The following is a 10,000-nucleotide window of genomic DNA, read 5'->3' as shown; positions in this document are numbered from 1 at the left end:
CAGTCGTTAAGTGAATCTGGCTTCCCCCATTGACTTTCCTCGTCAATAGGTCACTAAAAAGGATCGCATGACCCCCCCCCCCCGGACTCTGCAACTGTCAAAAGTACATGCCAGTTGCCAAGCCTCTGAATTTGGATCACGTGATCGCGCGGATCCCACAACGGTCACAAATGTGAAAAACAGCCACAAGCACCCTTTTTCAGTGCCATTGTAACTTTGAATGACCACTAAACGAACTGTTGTAAGTCAAGAACTACCTCTATCTACTGGATACACTTATTTGCAACAGCAGCCTCAGGAAACCCAGACAAGAAAATTAAACCCTGGTTCATTTCCTCTGCCTCCCTGTATTTTCCATCATTTATTATATGCACTTTTTCAGCCAGTTAGCTGTCTAAGCATCTCAAGCTATGGAAAATCAATCAAATGCCAACACTACAATGAGCCATTATCAAAGCAGCAGAAAACAGGATAAAATTGCCTTTACTGGAGAGAAGCGCCACATACAGTGGGGGAAATAAAATCCAGGGGTCTCATTTTTCTCCAGTTGGAAGAAAGAAAAGCCCCTCCATCAGAAATGGTATGTAAGGCCTCCTGCTTGAGCAGACTAGATGACCTACAAGGTCCCTTCCGACTCTGTTGTTTCATTCTGTTTTATTTCTCAACACCTGGGTTGCCTTGAGAAGTCTTGAGAGCCCCCACCCATGAGTATCCCATGGAGAAATAGCAATAGCAATAGCAATAGCAATAGCAGTTAGACTTATATACCGCTTCATAGGGCTTTCAGCCCTCTCTAAGCTGTTTACAGAGTCAGCATATCGCCCCCAACAACAATCCGGGTCCTCATTTTACCCACCTCGGAAGGATGGAAGGCTGAGTCAACCCTGAGCCGGTGAGATTTGAACAGCCGAACTGCAGAACTAGCAGTCAGCTGAAGTAGCCTGCAGTACTGCACTCTAACCACTGCGCCACCTCGGCTCTATGAGGATGATAGATCTGGGATCAATGGATCACTCTGGCCATCGAAGCCATTAGTGTCTTTAATTGGCAGCTCTCGAGCTGTTTGATTTTGGTTTTCTAAAGGAAGACTTACATCCGTCTCTGCTAAATTTCGTTCTGTTGCTCCAAATCATTTCAATTTGATCAACGTTCGCTCTGCTGTGTCATCCAAGTCCTTAACTATGTTCAACAATATTGAAATATTAAACTACTGAGATCCCAAAATCCACATAATTCAGCTAATGAAGAATCATCAATTGATTGATATTGATTGACTGACATTTCTACGCCTGGGATCTTGGAGTCTTAGTGGACAACCATTTAAATATGAGCCAGCAGTGTGCAGCGACAGCCCAAAAAGCCAACGTGGTCCTAAATTGCATTAGCAATAGCAATAGCAGTTAGACTTATATACCGCTTCATGGGGCTTTCAGCCCTCTCTAAGCGGTTTACAGAGTCAGCATATTGCCCCCACAGTCTGGGTCCTCATTTCACCCACCTCGGAAGGATGGAAGGTTGAGTCAACCTTGAGCCAGTGAGATTAGAACCGCTGAACTGCAGATAGTAGTCAGCTGAAGTGGACTGCAGTACTGCACCCTAACCACTGCGCCACCTTCGGCATTAACAGTGGGATTCAATCAAGATCAAAGGAGGTACTAATACCACTCTATAAAGCCCTAGTAAGGCCACACCTAGAGTACTGCATCCAGTTTTGGTCACCACACTATAAAAAAGATGTTGAGACTCTGGAAAGAGTTCAGAGAAGAGCAACCAGGATGATTAGGAGACTGGAAGCTAAAACATATAAACAACTGTTGCAAGAATCGGTTATGCCTAGTTTAGAGAAAAGAGGGAGGATGACATGGTAGCATCTTCCAATATTTGAGGGGCTGCCACAGATAGGAGTGGGGGGGAATCAGCCTATTCTCTAAAGCAAGAAATTTCAAGGAGAAATAATGGATGGAAACTGACCAAGAAGAGATTCAACCTGGAAATAAGGAGGAGTTTTCTGACAGTGAGAACAATCAACCCATGGAAGAGAAGTTGCCTTCAGAAGTTGTAGGAGCTTCATCCCTGGAGACTTTCAAGAAGAGACTGGTCTGCCATTAGTCAGCAATGGTGTTGGGTTTCCTGCTTGGGCAGGGGGTTGAACTAGATGACCTCCAATGTCCCTTCCAACTGTATTCATCTATGTTCAATGGAACAGAAGTTGCTTTGGAAGTTGTGGGAGCTTCATCCCTGGAAGCTTTCAAGAAGAGACTGGACTGCCCATCTGTCAGAAACTGTGTAGGGTCTCCTGCTTGGGCAAAGGGGTTGGACTAGATGTCCTATAAGGTCCCTTCCAACTCTGTTCATCTGTTAATCTGACTCCCTGGATGATCCATGAAGTAAAAACTCAGGAAAAAAAGAAGCAATGAAAGAAGAAAGACGTCAGAAAAACCCAGACAAAATTTGCAACAAAACACACACACACACACACACACACACCCCTCAGAAAAAGCTTCATCCACCTTAGCCAAAAGTCTGGGGGATGAGCCAGACATTCAAGGCCTCCAAAATGTTAGATGAGAACATTGTGAGAACGTATGTCAAGCCAGCTATATGCCTCCTTAATTATTGTCAGACCCACCAAATAGACCTGAACAAAAAAATCAATTCCACGGGAAGAGTAACTCTTCCTTTATTGAGAGTAGCTATATTAATAGAAACCGGAACATCTGGCGTGTTGTATACGAACATCCTCTTAATTTATATCAACGTGAACTAGCAGGGCATCTCCTGCTTTTGATTCAAGGTGTTTTCGACCTTCCCACTGTCTCCATCAAGGCCCTTTTCCTTACTCTCTACAATAATTATCAATTATAATTATAATAATCAGAAGTACCAAGCCCACTTTCAAACAATGACCTCATGGAATCTTCCCTTTCGGCTTTAATTGATGTGTGGAAAAATAACTGGACAAATTGTGGTAGAAAGAATGGCAAGAAATTAATGCACGCCCCTTAACGGCCATTAAAGCCCACCCACCGATTATTCTCCCAAATTTTGTCTCTTGTTTGAAGGAATGCATCAAACAAACTTTCGTCCAAGGGAAAGGTAAGAAAGAAAAGAAGGACTAGGGGGGACACGATAGCAGTCTTCCAGTGTTTGAGGGGCTGCTACAAAAAAGAGGGGATCAACTTATTCTCCTAAGTGCCTGAAGGCAGGGCAAGAAGCAATGGATGGAAACTAATCCAGGAGAGAAGCAAGCTGGAATTAAGGAGAAATTTACTGGCAGTAAGAACAGTCAACCAATGGAACAGCTTGCCTCCAGAAGCTGTGGGTGCTCCAACAATGAAGGTTTTCAAGAAGAGATTGGAGATGTCTGGAATGGTACAGGGTCTCCTGCTTGAGCAGGGGGGCTGGACTAGAAGACCTCCAAGGTCCCTTCCAACTCTGTTATTCCGTTGTCTCCTGGAGTTATGCGTACTCCATCTCTGGAGGTTTTCAAGAAGAGACTGGACAGCCATTTGTCCTGAATGCTATAGAGTCTCCTGCTTGAGCAGGGGGTTGATTGATTGATTGATTGATTGATTACATTTATATGCTGCCCTTTTCCCCGAAGGGGATTCAGAGCGGCTCACAATTCAAATCAGGGAAGGGGGTACAGACAGGGGATAAAAAAGACGAACATAACAAGACACAATTTAAAAGCACACAACAGCCGTTGGACTAGAAGACCTCCAAGGTTCCTTCCTTAGTTCATTCTAGTCTATATTTATTCTATAATTCTATAATAATGCAAAACAGTATTCCTATGCCTGTCACTGTTGCTGAATTTCCTGTCAGTTATAAAGTTGAATTCTTTACGATTCATTTCAACTCTTAAGATACTGATGGCGTTTAAAATAGAATGTTTTTAAAGGGGAAAATTTGGAGGGTCTATTTCTCCTCATCGTTTATGCTCTTTCTTTAATAACTGCCTATCTTCGTTGCAGTTGGCTCTTGATACCATTAAATAACAAGTATATTATTTCGAATGCATATTCAAAAATACTAGATTATATTCATATACTCTGAACAGGTGGTTGTGGCTTCTGACATCGTCGTAGGCCATAATTTTCATTCTGATTATTCCTACCGGGGTTTGTTCTTCCATCTGCCAGATAATTGCAATTTTAAGGATATTTTCTACCAATTTATCCAATAGCAGATGTTGGCCTGAGCCTATAATTTCCCAGATTTCCTCTGAAACCACCGATACGTCTCTATCCGTTTACAAGAGGCAATCTCTATTAACTCAAACCATCCGGAGGTAGCCACAAACCCCTCCAAATAAAAGACATTCAGTCACCGTAATAAATATGAAGGAGGCCTTCAAAAGCAGACTTCCGCCATTGGCGTTCCCATCTTTGTCTATATGGAAACCTGGACCATTAAACCACTCACGTTAGAAACCAGTTCAATAAAAATCACACAATGACAAAAGAAAACCAATGCAAAATGTTTTACCGCTGGCATCTAGCCCCCACGAGATTGGCAAAAATGTATCCGAACTTAAATCCAAACTATTGGAAATGTAAACAGGCATGGTGGTTATGCCCAAAAGCAAAAAAAACCCAAAATATTGGACTAAAATACAAAGACAGTTATAGGAAATTGCAAACACCCAAACAGGGCAGAATTGCAGTATACAAGACAGACAAAATATTTAATTTTGCACATAATTACAGCAGCGAGAATAGCACTCACACAATGTTGGAAAAGTGATACCATGCCGACAGACTGTTTGATAATCCAAAAGATTCTTGATTGCGCAGAGATGGATAAACTCACCTTGGAATTAAGGGACAAGGAAGACTCAGAATATTATGCAGTTTGGAAAAACTGGTATCAATGGAGGAGTAACAGGAATGTGAATTGTACAGCTTAGAAACGTATAGGTATAGGAATAATTAGGAATCTATAAAACTGCATTTGAATAGGAAATGGTTATGTTAGCACTATCAAAAAGGATTGTAACTTACACAAAACTATTTTTAAAGGTATTTGTATTTAATGTTTTAAATTCTCAATAAAGTTTGTTTGTTTTTCCAAAAAAAAAGAAACCAATTCAAGTCAGAGGTACAATACAATACAATAGCAGAGTTGGAAGGGACCTTGGAGGTCTTCTAGTCCAACCCCCTGCCTAGGCAGGAAACCCTATACCGTTTCAGACAGGTGGCTCTCCAACATCTTCTTAAAGACTTGGAGTGTTGGGGCATTCACAACTTCTGGAGGCAACTTCTGTTCCACTGATTAATTGTTCTAACTGTCAGGAAATTTCTCCTCAGTTCTAAGTTGCTTCTCTCCTTGATTAGTTTCCACCCATTGCTTCTTGTTCTACCCTCAGGTGCCTTGGAGAACAGCTTGACTCCCTCTTCTTTGTGGCAACCCCTGAGATATTGGAAGACTGCTATCATGTCTCCCCTAGTCCTTCTTCTCATTAAACTAGACCTACCCAGTTCCTGCAACCATTCTTCATATGTTTCAGCCTCCAGTCCCCTAATCCTCTTTGTTGCTCTTCTCTGCACTCTTTCTAGAGTCTCCACATCTTTTCTACATCGTGGTGACCAAAACTGAATGCAGTATTCATTGCTTGATTATTTTTTCCAGAATCTTTCCTGGTATTGAGGTCAGGCTGATAGGTCTGTGGTTTCCTGGATCTATTTTTTTTCCTTTTTTGAAGATGGGAACCACATCAGCTCTTTTCCAGTCCTCTGGAAATTCCCCGATGCTCCAGGATCTCTGAAAGATATAGTTCAGTGGTTCTGAGATCTCGTCCACCAGTTCCTTCAGAACCCTGGGGTGTAATTCATCCAGTTCTGGTGATTTAAACTCGTCTAGGGTAGACAGGTGCTCACTTACCATTTTCTTCCCTATTTCAACTTGTGTTCCTAATCTGATTTTTGTGGTGCTGTTTTTGATAGGTTGGACTGTTTTATCCTTTTGTGTAAAGACAGATGCAAAAAAATGAGTTAAATAGTTCTGCTTTCTCCCTGTTGCTTGTCACCTTCTTGCCACTTTCTCCTAGCAATGGACCAATTGTTTCCTTAACTTTTTTCTTGTTTTTAACGCATTGGAAGAAGCTTTTTTGTTAATTTTTACTTCTGTGGCAAGCTTTTCTTCATTGTGAGCCTTAGCTTTCCTCACTTCATCTTCACAGGCTCGGGCTGTTTGCTGATATTCTGCCTTAGTTATGTCCCCCTCTTTCCACTTTTTATCCTTTTTTTGTCTTTCAATTTGTCAGAGAGTTCTTTATGCAGCCATGCTGGTTTCTTTTGGGAGCTGTTATATTTCTTCTTCAATGGTATTGTGCTAGACTGGGCTTTTGTAATCTCATTTTTCAAAATTTCCCAAGCTTCTTGGGTTGTTTTCCCCTCGAGGATTCTCATCCACGAAATGTTTCCCAAGCTCTCTCTAAGTTTATTGAGATTAGCTCTATTAAAGCCCATGACTCTAGTTTGACTTTGTTCTACTACTTGTGTTTGCATAATGTTGAATTCCAATATTGCATGGTGACTTGCCCCCAGGGTTCTTGTGGCTTCAACACCTTCTATCATTTCCACTCTGTTAGTGAGAATTAAGTCCAATATGGCTGATCCCCTTGTTCCCTTCTCTACTTTTTGGGAAACAAAGTTTGTATGCTAGGTTTTTTAGGAACCTGTTGGATCTTCCACTTGGTGCAGAGTTTGTTTCCCAGTTGATAGGCAACCACCATCCATCTGAATGTAGTCATCCAGTGAAGGGAACTTATTTATATTTTGCACCACGCTTTCACCTTCCGTTAGAGTATTTATATAGCTGAGGTGGCTGCATTTTCTCACCTGCTCCCGACATATATTAGCCCCCTGTCAAAAGACACAACAGATGTCCCATGGAAGATTGAAATAGGGGTCAAATCAAGTATGTTTCTCGTATTGAGTTGGTATCTCAAATGCCCAGCACTCTTTGGCTTGAGGTGTTAAATCACTCAAGAACACAGCATTTGCGTTGGCCGAGTCCCTGCTTCTCCACATATTTTGATTAATTCTAAGCGCTTCCCTCTTATGCCTGGCCCAGTTCTACATTAGAGAAACTGCTAAGCACAGCTGGCATGATAAGGCTGAGGAGGAGAAGCCGATATTTGTCCATCTGTCTTCTAACTCTGACAGGGCAGAATCCTGTTCTTGCATTGCGGTATTTGAAAAACGACACAGGATAAACTTAACAAGGATAAAAAGAAGACATGGTGGGCAGTTGAGACACCACCAATAAAAGAGATTCATGGCCACAACATGTCTTGAGGTAATTCAGACTTCGTCAGTATCTTAAGAAGATTTTGGGGAGAGAAATGCAAAAATTGGAATCCGAGCAACGCTAATAATAATAAATGCATCTAGTGTACACCAATGTTTTTCAAATGTGAAAAACGTGAAGTTTAAGATGAGTGGACTTCAGTTCCCAGAATTCTCCAGAATTCTGCTGGCTGGGGAATTCTGGGAGTTGAAGTCCACGCATCTTAAAGTCAGCCATGCTGGCTGGGGAATTCTGGGAGTTGAAGTCCACGCATCTTAAAGTCAGTCATGCTGGCTGGGGAATTCTGGGAGTTGAAGTCCACGCATCTTAAAGTCAGCCATGCTGGCTGGGGAATTCTGGGAGTTGAAGTCCACGCATCTTAAAGTCAGCCATGCTGGCTGGGGAATTCTGGGAGTTGAAGTCCACGCATCTTAAAGTCAGCCATCCTGGCTGGGGAATTCTGGGAGTTGAAGTCCACGCATCTTAAAGTCAGCCATGCTGGCTGGGGAATTCTGGGAGTTGAAGTCCACGCATCTTAAAAGTTCTCATGTTTGAGGAACACTGGTGTACATGACAGTCCATAAACCCCTATATTTATTGTTTCTCGTGAAGTAGCTAGTTAGCACGTGTGTCTTTCAACTCTAAGTTCTTAGTATCGCAGAGGTCAAACAAGACATCCCGTCTGTTTGTATAGATAAGAAGAATATTTACGGACTTCCCATTGGACTCAGATTTCAAGGAACAACTGAAGGGGCTGTAGTCATTTCAGAGAAATAATCGCTCGGATAACCCCGTGGATTTGATGAACCTGTCCAACTAATGATGATGCCTTGGAAAGAAAGAAAAATATGAATTCATCATCCCACTAAGGCAGTGTTACTCAACCTTGGCAACTTGAAGATGTCCGGACTTCAACTCCCAGAATTCCCCAGCCAGCATTCGCTGGCTGGGGAATTCTGTGAGTTGAAGTCCGGACATCTTCAAGTTGCCAAGGTTGAGAAACACTGCACTAAGGAATCAGTTAAATACATGCTGTCCCTGTGTTAAGAACCTCTGGCTTACAAATAGGCTGTCTACTACTTAAAATGGCGGGCAGCGTTCTCCTTTCTCCAGCTGACAGCCCACTGAAGCCAGGCAAACTTTTCACGAACTGCTGACACCACATATTTTTTTGATCTACAGCCTGTTTTCAGAAGTTGATGAAAACCTCACAGAGCTTCGGCGGTTTTGTCGGCTCGAGAAAGGAGCCGACACCGTCCGCCATCTTTCACAACAGACAACCTGGTTTGTGTGTACAAGTTCCAACTTACGCACGAATTCACTTTAAGCACAGACTCGAAGTTCTTCACCCAAGGATTTGCCTACTGTGTGTTGCAAGTATTTTTTTTTGTTTTAAATCTCTGCATTAATTTGAGGAAAAGAAATTAGCAGAGCAATCCTACGCAGGGAAGAACGGGGAGGGAAGGCTACTTATAGAGCCAAGGTGGCGCAGTGGTTAAATGCAGCACTGCAGGCTACTGCTAGATCAGCAGGTCAGCGGTTCAAATCTCACCGGCTCAGGGTTGACTCAGCCTTCCATCCTTCCGAGGTGGGTAAAATGAGGACCCAGATTGTTGGGGGCAATATGCTGACTCTCTGTAAACCGCTTAGAGAGGCCTGAAAGGCCTATGAAGCGGTATATAAGTCTACTGCTGCTATTACTTCTATCCGGTGGTGGAACAGATGGTCTCTTGGTGGCATGACTGTATGTCTCTGAGTCATCCTGGAGACAAAGCGTCCTTTCAAAATTGCATATTTAAAAAAAAATGAATTGCTAAACTGGCCAGAGTTGAGTGGTGACTGGGTGGCCACATGAATGTAAATAAGAAATAGATCCAATTTGGATCGATCACCAAGATCAGAAGTTTCGTTTTCTGAGCTTTCAAAGCCCATCCTCAGGGAACTTCTATCCAGCGGGGTGTGATATTTATAGTGCCTGTGTATGCCCTAAAGGTAAAGGTTCCTCTCACACATATGTGCTAGTCATTCCCAACTCTAGGGGGCGGTGCTCATCTCTGTTTCAAAGCCAAAGAGCCAGCGCTATCCGAAGGCGTCTCCATGGTCATGTGGCCGGCATGACTAAATGCCCACGGAACGCTGTTCCCTTCCTCCCAAAGGTGGTTCCTATTTTTCTACTTGCATTTTTACATTTCGAACTGCTAGGTTGGCAGAAGCTGGAACATGTAATGGGAGCTCACTCCGTTATGCGGCACTAGGGATTCCAACCGCCGAACTGCCGAACTGCTGACCTTTCTTTTCAAAAGTTTTTATTGTGTTTATTAATGAAGAACACACACACACAAAAATCATCTTTCATTACATCTTGCAGAAAGCATATCCATTGGTTACAGGTACATTTCGTGCGTTTCTTCCACAATCCCATATATTTCATTCAGTTTAAATTGTACATTTTAGAATTTATATATTTTGCTATCACTATACCACCATTTTCATTTAATAAGATTTTAGGGACACAGCACCCTACTGGCATTATTTCTTTTTTCCAGTCTCAATAAATCTGCCGTAACTTTACACACGCTTCTGTCCATTTTATTTTTACTAGTAAAACACACCTGCTTGTATCACCTGCTGACCTTTCTGATCGACAAGCTCAGTGTCTTAGCCACTGAGCCACCGCATCCCTGTGTGTGCCCTGCTGTACGTT

General features: G+C 42.5%; 1 protein-coding gene and 1 pseudogene across 2 annotated transcripts in view; both read right to left on the bottom strand.

Annotated features, from left to right (window-relative positions):
* The window catches only part of LOC148043236 (uncharacterized), a 2,507-nt pseudogene extending 1,226 nt beyond the window's left edge, over positions 1-1,281 (bottom strand).
* ENOX1 (ecto-NOX disulfide-thiol exchanger 1) overlaps positions 1-10,000 on the bottom strand; it is a 295,080-nt gene that overhangs the window by 186,390 nt on the left and 98,690 nt on the right. The gene's annotated exons all lie outside the window — the stretch shown is intronic.

This window comes from Thamnophis sirtalis, unplaced genomic scaffold (assembly GCF_051295495.1).
Source record: "Thamnophis sirtalis isolate CommonGarterSnake01/CBP01778 unplaced genomic scaffold, rThaSir2_p1.2 scaffold_12, whole genome shotgun sequence".
NCBI classification, from domain to species: Eukaryota; Metazoa; Chordata; class Lepidosauria; order Squamata; family Natricidae; genus Thamnophis; species Thamnophis sirtalis.
This window is presented reverse-complemented; position numbering and strand designations above follow the sequence as displayed.